The sequence below is a fragment of the Rhinatrema bivittatum genome, chromosome 5 (genome assembly GCF_901001135.1).
Source record: "Rhinatrema bivittatum chromosome 5, aRhiBiv1.1, whole genome shotgun sequence".
In the NCBI taxonomy this organism is placed as follows: Eukaryota; Metazoa; Chordata; class Amphibia; order Gymnophiona; family Rhinatrematidae; genus Rhinatrema; species Rhinatrema bivittatum.
In genome coordinates, this window is record NC_042619.1 from 45,910,712 (window position 1) to 45,930,869 (window position 20,158).

General features: G+C 43.8%; 1 protein-coding gene across 2 annotated transcripts in view; it reads right to left on the reverse strand.

Moving 5' to 3' along the window:
* NOX4 (NADPH oxidase 4) overlaps nt 1-20,158 on the reverse strand; it is a 318,054-nt gene that overhangs the window by 102,619 nt on the left and 195,277 nt on the right. The window lies entirely within an intron of this gene.

A 20,158-nucleotide genomic window follows, 5' to 3' on the forward strand; every position in this document is an offset into this window, starting at 1 on the left:
TAGCAAACTGGAGAAAATTCTTTTTCACTCAACACACAATTAAGCATTGGAATTCATTGCCAGAGGATGTGTTTAAGGCAGCTAGTTAAGCTGGGTTTAAAAAAGGATAGGGTACGTTCTTGGAAAAGTCCATAAAGTCCTATTAATCAATAGGCAATAGCAGCATGGGATTTATTTATGTTTGGGTTCTTGCCAAATACTTGTGACTTGGAATGGCCACTATTGGAGACTCGATGATGAGCTTGATGGACCCTTAGTCTGACCCAGTATGGCATAGCTTATGTTCTTATGTTATGTCCAAGGGGAAATGGCAAAAGGAAAAATGGTATTGTATTAGTTAAGTATAGTTGAGTATTTATTTACAGATATTTATACCACTTATAGCAGAAAAACTGTGCTAAGTGATGAGCAATAAAAAAATAGGTAATAAAATATCATGCTATAAATACATCAATACAGTACACAAAACAAAATATAAGACATGTCTAATTAAAAAGGAAAGCTGGCTTTCCAGGTCACAGAGTGCTGCAGCAGATCAGGAGCTTGAACCCATAAGCTTCCAGTGCTCATTCTGAAGCTCTAACAACTAAACCACAGATCACATGGATTGAAATCTCTGGCAAGGGGAAAGTGTTAATGAAATCCGACAGGCACCAGCAAAAGTTTCAGAATTCTACAGCCACAGTAGCGCAACTAAAAACTTCAAGTGCTCATGAGGAATTTCTAATAAGAGTACAATGGTTTGAAACATTGCACTGCAATGCTGCATTTCAGTCATTCCTGGAAACCTGAAAATTAGACAATATTTTCAAATGAATGCATCTGCTTAAAAACCAATGGAGAAAAATACAACCTTATTAAATGTCGGCTTTGTAATAATACAGTATATGCAGCAAGATCAAATTTTCCTGGGTCGTATGTGTTTGTGTGAAAAACAATAGACTTGAAACCTTCTAATGTTTACATCTGGCTTATGCATGTAATAAGCGTCTATCACTGCATCAAGATATCTTGAGTACTTTCATATTGTGAACCTACAAAGCATTTAATTTCTCATCACTTTTCTAACTGAAGAGTACATTTTATAAGAATTATAATAATATCAGGGGAAATTATTTGGCAAGATCATGAAATCTCTTTCTAATGGCATATCTTCATCAAACTGCCTGTAGAAATCTCTGGAGGAATAATAAACCAGTTCAAGAACAAAATGTAAATCATTTTTCTACTCAGTTTGCTTTCTCTGATTATTTTTTATATGACAGAACTTCTTTGGCTAATAAGAGAAACACTCAAGATTAATTTGGCAGTTTACACTTAACTGCAGTATTTTGGGTGATATATTTATACAATTTGTCTTTTAATAGCTTCCCATGATAATCCAGATGCCCTATGGGGAGGACAGGGGCCAGCAAATATCCTCTTCTAGCCTTTACTATACTAGACCATTAAAGATTTAACATATATTCCAACATATATTCAAAAATCATCTTTCAACTGATTATTCCATTAATGCATTCAATGATATAGAATTATCACATTTTTGCCCCACTGGGACAGACAAACAAGATCTTGTGATAGGTAAATGGACAGTGCAGACCTGAGATAGAATGGGATTTATAGCACTATAGTAGACAGGCACAAATAGGCAGGCTGTGTAGGTCCTAAAAATTAATTCAGATTTAGCAATGACACTATCCCATTATTTCCATCTGGAAAAAATAAGGGGTCAAAGTAGGAGCAATTTTTCCATCAAAGCAAAATTTGGTCTTTTATCACATTCTATAATTATGTGTAAGGCAATGAGGTCTAATGACATTTGAGAAGGGCACCCGATAGCATATTGGGTGCCCTTCTCTGTCTGCAGAGGGGTGCGGTGCCCCACTGCAGGTGTGTTAGTGGGGCGCCGCACCCCTCATCCCGCACCCTGTGGGATGAGGGGTGCGGTGCAGAGTGGTACTGCTCAGCGTTTACCCGATATTGAGAGGCGAGCACCGAATAGGGAGGAGGCAGGGGATCTGGTCGGCGCTAATGCAGGTTTTGGAGGTGTCGAGGGAGCGGGGGGTGTGGCAGGCCTATTCTGCCTGGCTCGGGCTATCCAGGAGTGGGGATTTGGGGGTTCGGGTCTTGGGTGTAAATTTAATGACTGGGGAGTTAGACTGGGGGTGAGGGTGCACAGGGGCCATGGGGACCAACAGCTCCCTTGGCTTCTGGAGGACTTTCGGTCCGTATAGCTTCTCCGATGGGTCCTAATTGGGGGGTTCTGGCTGGATATTGGCCACTGGGGGACAAGATGGGATTCCCGTTTGGACCTTTGGCGCCACCTGCTTGGAGATCCCCAGGTGTAGTCCCGAACTGAGTTTTAATGGGAGACCGAGCACAGTATGAAATGGGTAGCGTAAACAGGTCTGCTGTGCTGGGTAACGCTGCTGGGCTTTTACCTTTGCAGAGCCCTGGAAGACAACCGATGCCAGAAGGTCCAGGCACGTCACAGGAGGAGGAGTGGCTTGGGAATCCTCGGTCTGCAGCAGCAGGTGTCACCAGCACTATGGGTCACACCGAGGGTGAAGGAGACAGAAGGACGAGTCACGGGGGTGAGTGTAGAGGTGATGCAGTGGCAAGTACGGTTAGGGAAGCTGTGCGGGAAAGGGAGGGCAGGAAAAGAGAGAGGAGAGTAAGGGCATCGGGAGCGGAGGTAACTGCAGGTGATGAGGCGGGGCAGAGGGTGACAAGGCCGGCGGGGAAGAATAAACGCAAGCGAAAGCGTAGTAGCTCTAGTTCGTCCGATTCCTCATAGTCATCTTCTTCCTCTTCTTCGTCTGTATCCTGTTCTACTTCGGGTGGTGAGAAGGAGAAGGTTGAAAAAGGGCCAGATAGAGGAGCGCCTGCGCTTGTATCGTGTACTGAGCTGTGGGAGGAGGTGCCAAGGGCTTTACGAAAGAAAATAAGGCAGAAGCGATATATAGATATATTTAAGCTATTAGAGGGAAGGAGAGGGTGGAGAAAGGAATCTAAGAAGAAGAAGGGTGAGCGCTTTCCAGGCACACATAAGAGTTAGATCAGATCTTTCCTTAGGTTAGCTAGCGTGATCGGGCATAGAGATACTACTCAATATGGCCTGCTGCTTATGTATGTGGATACCATTTTAGCTATGAGCAAAGAGTATGATGAATGGTCGTGGTTAAACTACGACTAGCATTTCCATGATCGCATGGAAGAGAATAGGTTTATGTCCTGGGGGACACGTGATATGGGGCTATGGCTCACGCAGATGTCAGCCAAAATCTCTTCTGCAGGTCATAGCATGGCTGGGGCGGGTGCGAGTTCCAGGGGACATTCATTTCGCGGGTCAGGCGCAGGGGGAACAGCTCGGAGTGAGGCAGGGACAGCCGACATCTGTTGGCAGTTTAACAGATCGTCATGTAACTTTACAGACTGTAAGTTCCGTCACGCCTGCTCCGGTTGCGGGGTGGCTCATTCACTGTCCAAGTATAGCAAGCGGTCGGGAGATGGGGCTGCAAGTGGGGACTGTACAAAAATGTTACAAAGTAAGGCTTTAAATTTGGCCCCTTCTCCTGTTAGAGTGGAGGCACTCTGGGCTTGGCTACCCAAGTATCCGGATTCAGAACGTGCGTTGCTGCTATGGCAGGGTTTTACAGGAGGTTTCGTTATTCCGTTTGAAGGGTCCACAGGGGTTGGGGGCAGGGGCAATTCCTCTTCAGTTTCGGGAAAGCCTGAGGTAGTTCTTAAGAAATTAGTATCAGAAATAAGTTTGAGACGCATTGCGGGGCCATTTCAGGAACCTCTTTTTGAGGATCTGGTATTGTTCCCATTGGCGGTTATCCCGAAGAAGGAGCTGGAAAAATTCTGATTAATACATAACCTGTCATTCCCGGCAGGTCGGTCTGTTAATGATTTTATTCCTCGCGACCAGCGTACAGTCCGATATGCCTCGTTTGGTTCTGCAGTGCGCTTGGTGCAGAAGTGCAGCATGGGTGCACTGATGGCCAAGGTAGATATAGAATCTGCATTCAGGATATTACCTATACATCCGGGGAGCATGCCCTTGTTGGGATTTAAGTTTCAGGGTAGTTATTTTGTAGATAAATGCCTTCCAATGGGATGCTCGATTGCTTGTGCTTACTTTGAGGCTTTTAGTTCCTTTATTCATTGGGTTTTGCAACAGGAATCGGGTTGTAATAAAGTGGTGCACTATTTGGATGACATTTTATTTGTCGGGGAGGCTGATTCTAGTATTTGTGCAGATCTCTTGGCCGGCTTTTATACGCTGGCAAAGGAGTTCGGAATCCCGATCGCGGTAGATAAAACAGTGGGACCAGCAACATGTCTTGTTTTTCTGGGTATAGAATTGGATTCTGTGGCTAGGATGTCGAGATTACCGGAAGCTAAGGTGTGTGAGCTAAACAGTTTAGTGTCGAAAGCATTTAGGGCAAAGAAGCTGATGTTGCAGCAAGTACAGTCTTTGGTCGGTAGTTTAAATTTCACCTGTAGAGTGATCCCTATGGGCAGGGCTTTCTTGCGCCAAATGTCTGCTGCTATGTCGGGAGTTAAGAAACAGTTTCACCGTATTAGAATAACTTACAGGATGAGGGAGGATTTGGATGTTTGGAACAGATTTTTATCTCACTTTAATGGGACATTGATGTGGCAGTCGGAAGCGGTGTCGAATGTGGACCTTGAGCTGTTTACTGATGCAGCAGGCTCAATTGGGTTCGGAGCTTATTGCCAGGGTGCTTGGTGTGCAGCTTCATGGCCAGATGAGTGGCACCAGGAGGTCGCTCCCGGACCCCCGCTGGACTTTTGGCAAGTCTTGTGGGGGTCAGGAGGCCCCCCCAAGCTGGCCAAAAGTCCCTGGGGGTCCAGCGGGGGTCCGGGAGCGATCTCCTGCACTCGTGACGTCGGGTGACAGGAACCAAAATGGTGCCGGCGCTACCTTTTCCCTGTCATATGGTAAGGGCAAAGGGCCACCGGCGCCATTTCTATTAACGCAGCCATGGCCCGAGAGCGGGAGATCGTGCCAGGACCCCCCCACTGGACCCCAGGTAATTTAAAACATTTTGGGGGGGTTCAGGAGGGTGGGGGATTTGTTTTAAAGGGTCGGGTGGGTTTTAGGGTTGTTTGGTGTGCCGGTTTTCCCGCCCTCTCCCGATTTACGATTTTTTAACAAAAAAAAACAATGACGATCAGATTTCCCTCCTCCCCCACCCAAAATCGATCGTTAAGACGATCAATCACACGATTCAGATCCCTAATCGGCGCCATTTTGAAACCGGCAGCCGAGGATGTGAGTGCAGGGGATGGCTCCCGGACCCCCTCTGGACGATCAGGGAGTTTTGGTAAGTCTTGGGGTGGGGGGGTCAGGAGGGTGGGGGGTTGTAAATTTAATTTTAGCGGGGAAACAAATAGGAATTGACATATAAACGCATCAGGGGGCCCCCCTTGCCGAATGTAAAGTATCTGCCCCCCCTGACGAATACGAATCCCGAATGCAACATATAGCATCCCTCTGCACATCCCTAGAAAAGAATGAGACCTGTAAATTATCTCGTTCTGCCAAGAACTGATGTGAACAGTGCCAATTTGCTTTTCAAGAGCATTTACAGTAAAGATTTAATTTTGGACATTCAAACTGAGCATCCAGAGTCATTTCCTTGGCCCTCACATCTCCTAAAGGTTGTAGAGAACTATACTTCTGCCTCAGAGTATATTGTGTCACTCCTACTACCTTGGGCCTTGGAGAAGAGATTCCTCCTCCACCTCCGCCGGAAGAGAACCCTGTACTGAGGTCCAAAAGAACTGTGTGAGAGTAATGAAGTTGAGATATGGCCCCCCAAGAACCTTATATGGCCCTGCTTCTATGCCAACTGGGATTCTACCAACTTGCAAGAACTTGAGTTCTGCCAAGAAAAATGGGTACTCACTTACCCTAAATGACTCATGACTTATCGTTGCAAAAGGGGCTTCCACCAAGTAGTAAGCAAAGAGAAGTGAAGAATTATGTAATCAAGACTTTGTTTTCTCATTCTTCATTACTTTTGAATTATTTCCATATTTATTCTCGCACGATGAAAGTGTGCAGTACTTTGTGTAGATCAGTGAAAGAAATGCCTACTTTAATGCCTTTTGATGTCTACGTTTTAGACAGTAAAATGTGAAAAACATACAAGAGTGTGAAGATTTTTACAAGGCACTGATTCTGACTGGCTCAGGCAAAATATAAGAAATTACTTTTCAAAAACACAGAGTCTCCCTTGGCAGGATATTTATACTAGGGTTCCATTCAGATGACCTACAGCTAACTGATTTTTTGGCTATTGACTCATCATGTAGTTGTGGGTTGAGTTGCTCAGACATACATAATTTAATGGCATCTTGAAGAGAGACATGAAAACCTCCTGTGGTGAGAATCAGCCTAACCACAGACACCCACAGCGGTCAGAACTCACGAATAAAGCATAATGTAATTATACACAAAAAAGCCCTGGGGCAGAAACGCCTGAAAGAAGCTTGCCCCTCAATGTGATAGTGCCATGCAATTGCATCAATGGGAAAAAATATTTCTAAAGCATGTGCAATAGGGTTTGATAGACGAACTGTATGCTACAAAAAAAAAAGTTTCATTTTCTAAATATGAGAATAATTTATTTAATAACATTTGATTGCTTGATTTTCATCCAAAAGCATCAAAGTGGGTTTTGTTCATAAATATATAGTCCATAAAATATTACAATCTAAAACCAATACATTAAAACCCTTAATCAGTATTTTACTTACAATCAAGGACGATACTTGGAAATTTTGGATTAAGTCAAAGTCCGCTCAACTTTTACAGACTATTCCTCAAGGCCAGTAGCAAAGCACAGTAGTAATATTTATATCTATTAAGTCTCCTTCTTTGTAAATGTGTAGAGATTAAAACTTTGAAAACAATTTTGTGATATGTGTAAAGATATGAGCATGATTAGATAGGTTGTCTATAAAGATAGTTTTACTGTTGATAGGAGACAGTGTACAAAGGGTGTATAGGATAAAGGGTGTGTTAATATGTAGAGATTACCATAACTCATAGCTCTTGAACATCTGCATGTCAGCTCTGCTCACCTACATTTCATGTTCTTATAGTTAATACATTTATTCAGCCCGACATGTTTATTTGAAGGTTTAGACTTCTCACTATCAACAGTCTTTATAAAAAGAAAAAAAAAGACAGGTGTGTATATGGGTTTATGAAAAGTGTTAAGTACTGGAAAGTGAGTTCCCCTGCTTAATCACAGAGCAGGTAAAGCATGGGAAGTGACAGCATAAAACTCATAAATCACCCTCCTTGGACTCTTTCTCTCTCTAAAAGGTGAAAGCACACCTTTTCTAATTCAAGACTTGCTCTCTTTGCCAAGACTCCAAATCAACTGTGAGGGTGGGTCTTTAAAATGAAAAAATAGTTATTCATGCAAAATTAATCTCAGATCATCGATTCTTTTCAGAAATGGCACCAATTCACTGTCAGACTGAGTTTGGATTCTGGCCACTATCAGCCAGAGTTGGATTCAACCTGGTGATGAGACAGAGGTGTGGACGGCTCTGCACGTGAATGGAAAACGGTTTCACAGGCTTTGATTCTTTTAATTGAACCAAACATGTGCAAATAGAAATAATTAGGAAAGAATAAAAGTCACAAATTTAAGCTCTATCTACTGTGCCACACTGTCAGATCTTCATTTGCAAATTCAAGAAAAGAGCAGTTTCTCTCACTGATAAGAGCAGCTCAAACATTACATGGTTTTGAATTTTTTTTTTTTTTTTTTTGCCAATTAGATTTGTTTCGAACAGAAAAGATGTGTGGCACTTCGCATTTCCCATTTTGATCTTCACCAGCCCACGATGTTAATTGACCTTTGCACTACATGAACGAACGAGAAAGAAGCAGATGGCTTTGACAGCAGCAAGCCCTGCCATAATGCTTTCCAGTCTCATTTTCATTCTGTTAAAGGCTAGGTGAGGTGCAGGTTTTGTAATGTAAAGAAAATGGTCTGTTTACGCTTTCTTAAAAGAGTAAACAGGGCACGTCTGTCTCAACAGGTTGTCTGTCTCCTATTTGATGTGAGTAGTGGAAAATTAAACAATTGCTTTGCAGAAAAGCTGACAACAAGGGACGTGTAAACTTGTCTACATGAAAATGTATACATAATTGCTAAATAACTAGAGGGGGTGAAATCTGATCTTTAAAATGTTTGTTGTTTTTTTTTTTTTTTAAATCTCACGATTTAAAATTAGTCCTCCCTGTGTCGTCGTCACAAATCGGTGACAAGGTACTGCAGAATTCACAGATTTGTAGAAATATGCCAGGGCTTGCAAAGGGAACACTTCTGCTATGGCATCAGGAACTGGACAGAGACCAGCAGCTCCTCACACATAGAGAATCTTTATGAGTCCCTTTTTAAACTGAGCTGGATTTACGCTGTGACCCAGAGGTGAAAAGCAACAATTCCCTTGAGCCATTTATTTTTAGATTCTGCTTTTCCAGCACTTCAGTACTAGGGATCTTTCCCTGTCCCCAGAGGGGGAACACAATCTAAATTTGTACCTGTAACAGAGGGTAACGTGACTTGCCCAATGACACCAGGAGCAGCAGAGAGAGAGTGATTCAATCCCTGGTGTAAAGCCCACTGCTGTAACCGCTGGGCTACTTCTCCAGCCAGAAATCCCCAAACATCACTGCCAGCCATGAAATGAAAGCAGTAGTCCCCATCTCCAGTTCTCATTTCTAACCAAAGTTATAAAAATATTCTAATTAATCTAATTAATTAATTTAATTAATTTAAATCTGTAATTGTTTCTTTGAATATAACACGTTGATATGTTAACCTGCTAACACTTTTGTAAACCGTTGTGATGGCAAACCTGAATGACAGTGCAGTTAGTGTAGCTGGGTTCAAAAAAGGTTTGGATAAGTTCTTGGAAGAGAAGTCCATTAACTGCTATTAATCAAGTTTACTTAGGGAATAGTCACTGCTATTAATTGCATCAGTAGCATGGGAACTTCTAGGTGTTTGGGTAATTGCCAGGTTCTTGTGGCCTGGTTTGGCCTCTGTTGGAAACAGGATGCTGGGCTTGATGGACCCTTGGTCTGACCCAGCATGGCAATTTCTTATGTTCTTATGTTCTTATATAAAAACCCACAAATAAATTTAAAAAAAAATACATTCTTGGACTAAATGTATGTCTGTCTATCTCTATAAGTACATTTGATAGAAATATCCTAAACAGGACCTCTTTGTTTGGAAAGTTATCAGGTGGCATTGTCAAATCAGTAGGAAACGCCCTCCCCCCTCAGGCACATGTTCCCCTTTCCTCTACCCTTCTTGCCTTGTGTCCCCCACTTCCAGCATTCACCATCATGTGCTCCTCAGCTTAGCCTTCTGCCCTCTCCAGCATTCATGCCCTTAACTTCCCCTAGAAGTCACCCTTTCTTCTCACCCCTCTCAGCAGTCACCCTCTTCTCTTCATCCCCCCAGCATACACCTTCAAGCATTCACTGCTCATTCTTCTCCCAACTTTCACCAGCATTCACACCCCCTAATTACTGCCTTCCCCTCAGGATTTATCCTCTCTACATGTTCCCCCATGTATGCATCCCCTCCTCTCAGCAAATCACTCACAACTTGTCTGGTGGCTCTTTCCTCCTTTCAGGTCACTGCAGCCCTGCTGCCTGCCAATTATGGTTTCTGTTTGTTTGTTTGTTTTAATACAGCCAGGGAGCAGCCATGGAAATCACTCAAACTCAGCTTTTATATTGCCAATTTTGAAGCTGTGCTGGCAGTTGGCCTGGCCAGAGGAAAGGTAGCCAGATCGGCTGCATACCGGACGTTAGTAAACCTAAGACCAGGTGTATTTTCATTTCTTTGTAATTCCACCTCAGGCTTTTGGGAAGAGTGGCCTATCAAGCCTAGGAATGAATAAATAAAGGTGTTGAAATACACCGATTTAAATAGTAAACAGTTTTCTGCACAAGTGGCACCTGGAAAGCAATGAACCCTTCAAACCAGTGACATGAAGGTGTGGGCAAAATGATCTGAAGGTATTTAAAATAAATAAAGGGTCTATGCAAAAAGCTATTTCCAATCCTTTATGCAGATCAGCATAAGAACTAGCATGCCACATGTCTAAACCCAATGCAGACTGGTATCGCATACAGCAGAAGAGAGCTAAAGTACTACTGTAACCCAGCACAACGTCATCTGGCATAATTAGTCACCAATCAATCACCAAAGGCCATATTTATTTTAGTAACACATTGATCCAAAAGTTTTAAATTGCTCATTCAAGTGACCAAAAAGAAAAAGCACTGCCAGGAGCACAAACCCAACAAAGATGGTGTTTCAGCACGAAAGTGAAGTGACAACAGGAGGAATGAATTTTGTGGGAAGGAGGTGGGCGTGCAAGTTTCAATGTAGGCTAGAATAAAAATTGGGAGTATTGTTTTAATTTTTCATACTCCCCTTTGTTGTTTTGGGCACATTTTGTTGTGGGATTGCGTCGTGCCTCTGAGGTAATTTTTATATTGGATTTATCTGAACTAGCTTCAAGCTGCGTAGCTGAAGGTTTCCCGAGATAAAGTCAGACTGCATCTGGGTTAGAGCTTAACATCACTCGCCAAAATCTGCGTGACCTCAGCACTGACAAGTTCATGGATCCAGGGTGAAACTGGAACAAGGATGGCTCAAAAGCTGGCACAGCACTCATTTGTAATTTGAATGGTATAAAACTGCTCAACATCATAAGTCAAATGGGATGTTACTTCTATCATAAGAAATCAGCTAAAAAAAAATTCCAGGCAACTTGCATCGCAAACCCAGACTAACTCACATTAAAAATCATAATAGTGTAACCCCTCAGGGAACCAGGTCTATATGAGCCAGTCCAGGTGGTTTCAATTTTTGCCCAGTTCAGGTTTGATCTGACCCAAAAATCAAGCAAAAAAATCAGGGTCAGCCAAACCTAGAGATCAATTCAGCCAGATTATGCATCACCTATTGTGAGGGTCCTAAGATAGGCCCTGGATCACTGAAGAATAACCTGGAAAAGATTCTGGGGAGTTCACTTAACTTCTACCTGGTGTTTTGATGCTGTATTTAATGGTGTTCAAAATGCTTGAAGGTGCTGTAAGAGCGCAGTACTTTACTATGTAATTTAATGACAAGATCATGAAAAGTACGATATTCAGAATAATCTCAAGTGATTTGGAAATTTGGTAGCTTTTAGAGATGTGAATCGTGTGCCCGATCGTTTTAACGATCAGGTTCGGATGGAGGGAGAAAAAAATCGGATCGTTAGAGATGTGAATTGGAATCGGTTCCGATTCCAATTCACATCGTTAATTTTTTAGTGAGGCCTGAGCAGATAAAAAAAACCCCACCCCGACCCTTTACAAATGACCCCTTTGCTCTCCCACCCTCCCGAACCCCCCCCAAAATGTTAAATTACCTGGTGGTCCAGGGGGGGGGGGGGGGGGTGTACCGGCGCGATCTCCCGCTCTCGGGCCATCGGCGCCATTTTGGCTACCACTGATAAAAATGGCGCCGATGGCCCGATAAAAAAAAACCCACCCCGACCCTTTACAAATTACCCCTTTGCTTCTCCCACCCTCCTGAGCCCCCCCAAAAACCTTTTACATGTACCTGGTGGTCTAGCGGGGGGTCCGGTAGCCATCCCTTCAATCATACCCTCGGTGCCGGTGCTGGACTGGTTTGACATAGTGAGGGCAAAGGCGATCGGCGCCATTTTCAAACCAGTCCAGCACCGGCACCGAGGGTATGATTGAAGGGATGGCTCCCGGACCCCCGCTAGACCACCTGGTACATGTAAAAGGTTTTTGGGCCCCTGTCACTTGGAGGGCGCCATCTTTAAAAAGGGTCGGGGTGGGTTTTTTGTTTATCGTGCCAATGGCACGGATACACTGTCCCATGGTAAGGGCAAAGGGCCATCGGTGCCATTTTGATTAGTGGCAGCCGATGGCCCGGGAGTGGGAGATCGCTCCCGGGACCCCCACTGGACCACCAGGTACCTGTAAAATGTTTTTTTTTGGGGGGGTGGGGTCGGGAGGGTGGGGTAAGCAAAGGGATTAATTTTAAAGGGTCGGGGTGGGTTTAGGGTTATTTTTGTGTGCCGTTTTTCCCGCCCTTCCCCAAAACGATAAGAGAACCCCCACGAACAATATCGTGGGGTTTTCCTATCGTTTCGGGGGAGCCCCCGATTTCAGACAATTTTGAAAATATCGACGATATTTTCAATCGTCCGAAGCCCGATTCACATCGGTAGGAGATCGCTCCCGGACCCCCGCTGGATTTTTGGCAAGTCTTGTGGGGGTCAGGAGGCCCCCCCAAGCTGGCCAAAAGTCCCTGGGGGTCCAGCGGGGGTCCGGGAGCGATCTCCTACACTCCTGACGTCGGGGGACAAAAAAACAAAATGGCGCCGGCGCTACCTTTGACTGCTGGAAATCTCTAGAAATAAAAGTTCATTTGTTGAAGATACATTTCCTGTGCAAGACTCTCCTTTATTCCAAGGTGTAGATTCGACTGAGACTCATCAGGTTGCAGGCGAGTGAGGAACAGTTAGAGATGGTCACAGAGGGGAAACAGGTGTGCCTGGGTTTCTCTTTCCAGCTTGGTAAATATTGGCCTTGCTTCCATGCCAGGTCCACTAAATCATCCATCTGATCATTATTTTTGTGACCCCCCCACAGAAAGACTGGTTCTCATCTTACAAAATGTGCCCTGTCAAGAGGCTACATACCTCTGGAGGGTGAGTGGAGAAAAATACTCAGATCACTACTGTCATTAAAAGCAGGTATCTGGGACACAACGGGAAAGAGAGAGAAAATATTTGCCAAAGTCCAAAATATATTTGAAGACTTGAGGAAAAGTCATCATCCATAAATACTTCCTCAGTATGCTCCACCCTGCACACAGACATGTCTATAAGCATGCATCCATCTAAACACATACAAGGATTTCGGTTTACCTTTCGAAGCTGTCAGACCTAAATATACAGATTAAGCCATAAGCAGAAATAAATCTACTAAAAAAAACAAAACACTTTTTAAATGCTTCGGGGGAAACAAGCAGGAAAAAACTCTTTTTCCTTTACTCAATTGCATAACACCCCTAGGAAAACGAAGAACCTTCCCTCACACTTTAAATACTGAACACCTTTCTCCACACAAAGAAATCTTTTAAAATGATATATTCATTAGCTGTCAGAGAAACAGATTACAGCATACTGAAGAAACAGCCAGTTTACAACATTCCCATCCATCTTCCAACATTTCACATACAGCAGTCACTAATCGCAGGTCCTACAGCCAGAACTTTTCCAAAATTATTGCGAAACAAAAACATGAATCAAAGACGACACTCTTTTAAAGAAGAGTCAGGGCCGATGCTAGCTTTTTTGCTGCCCTGTGTGAAGAATTACTGTGCTGTCCACATCCCCCCCCCTCTCCCCTCTCCCCTCCCCCCAGCAAGATATTAGGTGCCCTAGGCACACCTAAACCTTGTAGCCTTGCACAAAGCCCCTCCAGCCCCCAACCTCAGTCCTCTCCACACACACAGTTAAGAGTTATTCATTTATATTTTACTTTAAAAATATCGAAGTACAGTATTCTGAGGTAAAGATCACTTACATTATATTTACATGCACTGCTGTAATGCCAACCAGAAAGCCCTGTAAAAACACGCTTGGAACCCATATGGTATTAGGCCTATTTTAACAAGTGTTGTGTATGGGCTTGACCCTCCAAAAGCCCTAAACACTTCCTATTAGGAGAATACTTCACCTCAGTCACACATGCAGAACATAAAACAGACCCTCACCAAATACAGAAGAGTGCAACCATAAAGTAGAAATATAAATGTGATAAAACCTGAACTGGAAACCACAAGTCAAACTCCCTATGCAGTGCAACTATAAAAAACCAGAACAATCACCATTCCTCCAACATCAAACAATAAAATCAAGAAAGAAAATAAATTCATAATCATAACAGTAAAAACATAATAATAATCCAAAAATAGATGACAAAAGATCAAATAACTAAAAACGTATACAATTTTTTTTTAAATGTCCCAAATACCAATAAAATATTTCAAAGCAGCAGACACATTAAATAACACCCAAAAAATAAAACTAAAAAGAATTTTAAGAATTCACACACTATATCTGCAAACTTTTTATTTCCAGTCACCTTGAGATTGTCGTGCATTAGTGGGCATTGGATGCACAAACTTTATCCTCTCTTTCTTATATAAACACACACACACACAAGCTCATACATACATACGCTCCCTCTCAAACCCCCAGGCATGTCCAGCTCTTTTTTGGTTGGGATCTGCCAGAATCCCCGTGGTAGGCTGGGAACCACCTGAAGCCCTATTCCCGCTCTCTCTCTCACACACACACCCCAGGCAGCTCCCAATTGCTCTGTCTCTCTTACACACACACAACCCAGACAAACTCCCATTCACACCCACACACCACAGGCATTCTTCCATTCACATCCACCCAAATCCCAGGCAGGCACCCATTCACATCCACCCAAATGCCAGGTAGGCTCCCATTCTCACACACCCACGCGCCTTGCCCATCCTAGGAAGGATCCTATACATGCATGTGCACCATATACACACACATACGCACAATTACAAACTCATCCCAGGCAGCCTCCCATTCATTCACTCACACACACCCCCATCACAGGAAAACTGCCATTCACTCACACATACAGACCAGGCAGTCAGGGTCCACCACAGGTCATTACTCCTCTGCTGCTTCTGCCGCCGCCAGCCTGTACCTTCTTCATTGGGGAGAGCAGCCATTCTGCAGCTCCTCCTGCATGCTGGCCCCGCAGTAATTCAACACTCATAGTGCTAGCATTTCCTGTATTCTCATTAGAGATGTGAATCGGAACCGGAATCGGTTCGGATTCCGGTTCCGATTCACATGTGGGTTTTTTTTCATCGGACCCGATCGCGGTTTTATCGGCTGTGCCCGAGCCGATAAACAAAAAACCTACCCCAACCTTTTTAAAGATGGCGCCGGCCATCCAGTGCTCCCTCCAAGTGACAGGGGCCGGCCAATGGCACGGATACACTGTCACATGGTAAGGGCAAAGGGCCATCGATGCCATTTTGATTAGTGGCAGCTGACGGCCCGGGAGATCGCTCCCGGGACCCCCACTGGACCACCAGGTACCTGTAAAATGTTTTTGGCGGGGGTCGGGAGGGTGGGGGAAGCAAAGGGATTAATTTTAAAGGGTTGGGGTGGGTTTAGGGTTATTTGTGTGCCGTTTTTCCCGCCCTTCCCCAAAACGATAAGAGAACCCCCACGAACAATATCGTGGGGTTTTCCTATCGTTTCGGGGGAGCCCTGATTTCAGACAATTTTGAAAATATCGATGATATTTTCAATCGTCCGAAGCCTGATTCACATCCCTAATTCTCATCTTGTGCATCTTTGAATATCAGAGTTAGCTGGCTAGTATTTAGCTGGATAAGAGCTGAATATAGCTGGGTAAGTCATTTAGATGGATAACTATTATGTTATCTGTCTAAATGGCTTTGAATATAGATCAAGATTTTTTATTTACTTATTTTTTTAATATAAAAAACAGACCACAGGGTAAGACAGCATAGTCAGGACTCTGGAGAAGCCAGCATAATAAGTGTCTTGTTTGTACTGCAGCTATTCCCCCATCTTCAAACACACTGGGCCAGATTTTAAAACTTATGTGCGGGCGTAGATTTGTGCGCGCAATCCGGCGCACACAAGTCTACGCCTGATTTTATAACATCCGCGTGCATGTTCTAAAATCTGGGGTCAGCGCGCGCAAGGGAGTGCACACTTGTGCACTTTGCATGCGCCAAGCTCAAGGGGAGCCCCGATGGCTTTCCCTGTTCCCTCTGAGGCCGCTCCGAAATCGGAGCGACCTCGGAGGGAACTTTCCTTCCGCCCCGAAATCGGAGCGACCTCAGAGGGAACTTTCCTTCCGCCCCGAAATCAGAGCGACCTCAGAGGGAACTTTCCTTCCGCCCCCCACCTTCCCTTCTGCCCCCTCCACCTTCCCCCTCCCTTCCCCACCCCCCCCAGCCCTACCTAAACCTCCCCACCTAACCTTTGTCTTGGAAGTTGTGCCTGCTTCTGGACAGGCGTAGGTTGCGCGCGCCAGCCAACGGCCGGCCTGGGCACAGCGGCAAATGGCCCCTATGCCTGGAGGCTCTGGCCCCGCCCCCACCCACGCCCCTTTTTTCAAGCCCCGGGACATACGCGCATCCCAGGGCTCCACGCGTCACCAGGCCTATGCAAAATAGGCTCGGCGCGCGCAGGAGCGGATTCTCGGGGTTATGCGTGTAACTTATACGCATAACCCTTTGAAAATCTGCCCCACTGTGATCACACCAGTTAAAAAAAAAACAAAAAAAAAACTATCACTGGACTCTGTCTGCCCTATCATGCCATCATCTCCTTCCTCCCTTTTCAAACCAAACTTCTTGAGTGTGCCATTTACCTATACTGCCTTTACTTTCTGGCATCTCAAGTCATTTTTAATCCATGCCAACCTGGATTCCATCCTCACCCATTCCAATCTGGCTTCCACCCTTATGTTCCATTGAGATAGTCCTTGCCAAAGTCTCCTGCAATCTTCTCTACTTGATCATCACCTATCCACTATTTGAAACACAGCAGATCATCATTTACTCCTTTCACACTGTCTGTGCTTGAATTTCAGGACTCTGTCTTCTCATTTCTCTTATTACATCTTCCATTGAAATTTCTATTTTATCCTCTGGTGGATGTAAGTCATCGTGCCCAAAAGCTCCATCTTGTGCTCTTTTCTATTTCCTCTCCACACTTGTTCTTGGTGCTCTTCCTCCTCCCAATGACCTTCAATACCATTTTTATGCTGCTGATTTTAAGCTCTACCATTCTGTACAAGAAATTTCACCCAAAATCCAGTCTCGGATCTTAAACTGCTTGTTTGACAGTACTGTGTTTATGTCTATTGCCAAGGAAGAACCTATGTTTGTTCCCAAGCTGGATAATAAGTGTTATCCAGCTAAGTCCAGACCTGCTCAACAGCAGGTCTAGGCTAAGCCAGGTAACTTATCCGGCTAAGTAGCACTGCCCCGATCAAACCCATTGTTGGCCCACTTTTTTATCTGGCTAACCAGATAATTGGATAAGTGACTTATTTGGCTATCTAGCAGCCGCTGAACGTGAACGGATATTCAGCAGCCACTAGATAGCCGGATAAGTCCTTATCTGGCTATCTGCCGGCTAAATATCGGGCTTGTAGTTTTTTTTTTCTCTATATCGTCATTAAACTATGTCCCTTCCTTTCTGAACACACTTGCAAAAACCTTATTTACCCACTAGAAACTCATCCTCAAAGATTTCCCACTATACCATCTATCTCCACTACAGTCTATTCAGAATTCAGTTGCATGATTTATCTTGCTCTAATACTATTACAACCATGTAATCTCTTTTCTCAAGTTACTACTTTGGTTCCCTATCCTCTTCCACAAACAGTTCAAGCTTATCCTATTCACGTACATGTGTATTCACTCTGCAGCCATTCATTACCTCTCATCTTCCATCTGCCCCCTACACATTTCCTCCTGAACTCCATCAATCAGGTCTGCTGCCCTTATCTGTGCCTTTTTCCACATTACTGGAACCACTAGCCTGAGTTATTGTATCATGCCTCTTCTCTGATCATATGGAATTCCCACCAAAACAATATGCCTTTTTGAATTTGTTTTTAAATCTTAAACCCTAAGTAATAATAGCTTTGTAAGTAGGGGTATGCACAAGAAAACTCTAGAACACCTTAAGGGACTGGATCTAAAGACCAGTCCCGGTAGACTTTATACCTTAGACAACAGGAAATGCTGGTCTGAGCAGGGCCCTGGGGAAGATGTATAATCTAGTAAGGCCCAGGAGGGAACAGACCAAGAGATTTGTAAGTTGTTGTACTGCTTCTTTGTTTACAAGTTATGAAGGTATGCTGAGCTGTTTTTCTGTTGTGAATTAATAAAAGTTCATGAATATGCAGCTAGAGCTTAGCCTGCTTCTATTCTCTGGTCATTCTGACTGTTCATGGTGCCAAACCTTGCTGATTTTAATCATGATTACATAATAAAATTTCCTGAACACTTATCTGACTTGTCTGTGTATTTAGACTAGATTGTAACTACTGTAGAGCAGGTGCACTCTCTTATGTGTAACTATACACAGTGCTATGTACAAATAATAGTGAAACAGAAATAAGTGGTAGTAGTCAGTTCAAGGATGCAGTCTTTTCTCCACATAAATGCATGACTCTATAGCAAATGCCATGCCCCTAGCCAGCTCTTATGCATGGCCTCCTCCATCTTGGCCTGCTGTGTAGAGTTGATTGTTTGCATGTGGACTCCATCAAGGAAGTAGAAGGGGCTTCACTCTGTGTAGGAACTTCATGCCTTGGCATATTATATTACCTCTCTCTGATGTTAACATATTTTTAAATTGTATGCAGATGATCTGACATCTGTATCATGACCAATTGCTAGATAAGCTAAGTGTAACATTTTTGGTTAGTAGTCCGAGGTGAAGGAACTTTTATTTTCCTGAGATGTTTGCTTCTCTATTCTGTGTACTAGCCCTTACGGCTTGGAACCTTACACTGAGAAGGAAGAGAGCAATTACTTTTCTGGGACAAGTCCCAGGGGTTGCTTGAGGGACTTTAAGCTCTTGAGACATTTTCCTGTGAGAGTCCTGGTACCTCAGGCTGAGAGGATTATCAGAGAGTCACTGGCTGGGTTAGATCAGGAGGTAGGGAAGATCCCACTGCTCTCCATCTCACTCAGAGTGGATGAATCCGGGGTGACTCACTTTAGGAGAACTCAGATTTTGCCTTGTGTTTTGGGGAGAAAGATTTGCTGCCACCCTTCCTGCCCTAAAGCTGGGAAACCAAGAGAGCAGTTTCATTCCCTGCTGCCTGGAACTTTTATAAGAAATACCCTGTATGTCATATGGAGAAGAAAACTTATGAGCACAAACTTCTTTTTACACTTGGAGGCCCCTATCTGGAGTTTTTAAACTGGGGAGAAGAGATACAAGTGGGAAGGTGTGCAGAGACTGAAATCCTGTCCGCCAATATTTTTGGAAGGGAATTTTTTCCACACAATTAGGATAACCCTGTCCTCCTGGGAAGTCTTGCTTTTCCAAGCCCTGAAAGATGAGAACTTTTCTTGGCCCAACTACTGACAGATACTTGCTCAGATAGAAAATTGGAGAACTGTGATTTCTAGCTTGAAATGCTAAGATCTGAGGTGTAAATTGCCAATTCTGCCGTTTTTCAGTAAAGATTTATTTGGACACTCAGCCTGAGCCTCCAGAATATTTTGTTCACACCCACATCCTTTACTGGTAAATGTGAACTGACACTTCCCCAGCATAGAGCCAGTGAGAGTATCTCCAACACTTTGGGCCTTGGAGGATTTATTTCTCCTTCTCACCTGTTGGAAATAACTCTACCTCAATGCCTGTGGGACTGTGAGAGAGTTTTGAAGTTGGCTCTGAGGCTCCACGTGCCCCTGTCATCTAGGCCTAACCACCAGACCAGGGTTTACAGGTACGTTTTAAAAGTGATTTATTGTAGCTTACAACTAAAATACATTGAGACATAATTGTTAATGAAAACAATGGGTCATCATGGCATTATTGCATCACTAAACTGTAGGCCGACTACAGATGCATTTTGATTTTTTCGTGGCTGCTCTTTCAGTGGACACATAACATGTTTTCCAACATGTGCCATTTTCTCATTTCTAATTCTCAGTCTTTTCTTTGTGGACTTGTCTCTTAGAATGAATGTGTGTAAACAATCACTATCTTATCCAGCCGCATTTCAAAAGTCAGTTATACAGCTAAACCTGCTTATTGCTTTGTCCTCTTGTTATGGTCCTCTGTTATTCTCTAGCTTTGCTTTCCTATAGAGGATAACTCAGCTATTGTACTTCAGAGGCTTTTCCTTGCTAGCAGTGTTTATCCGGTTAAATTTCAAGATATATATAATAGTGAACCTGCCCTATTGATTATA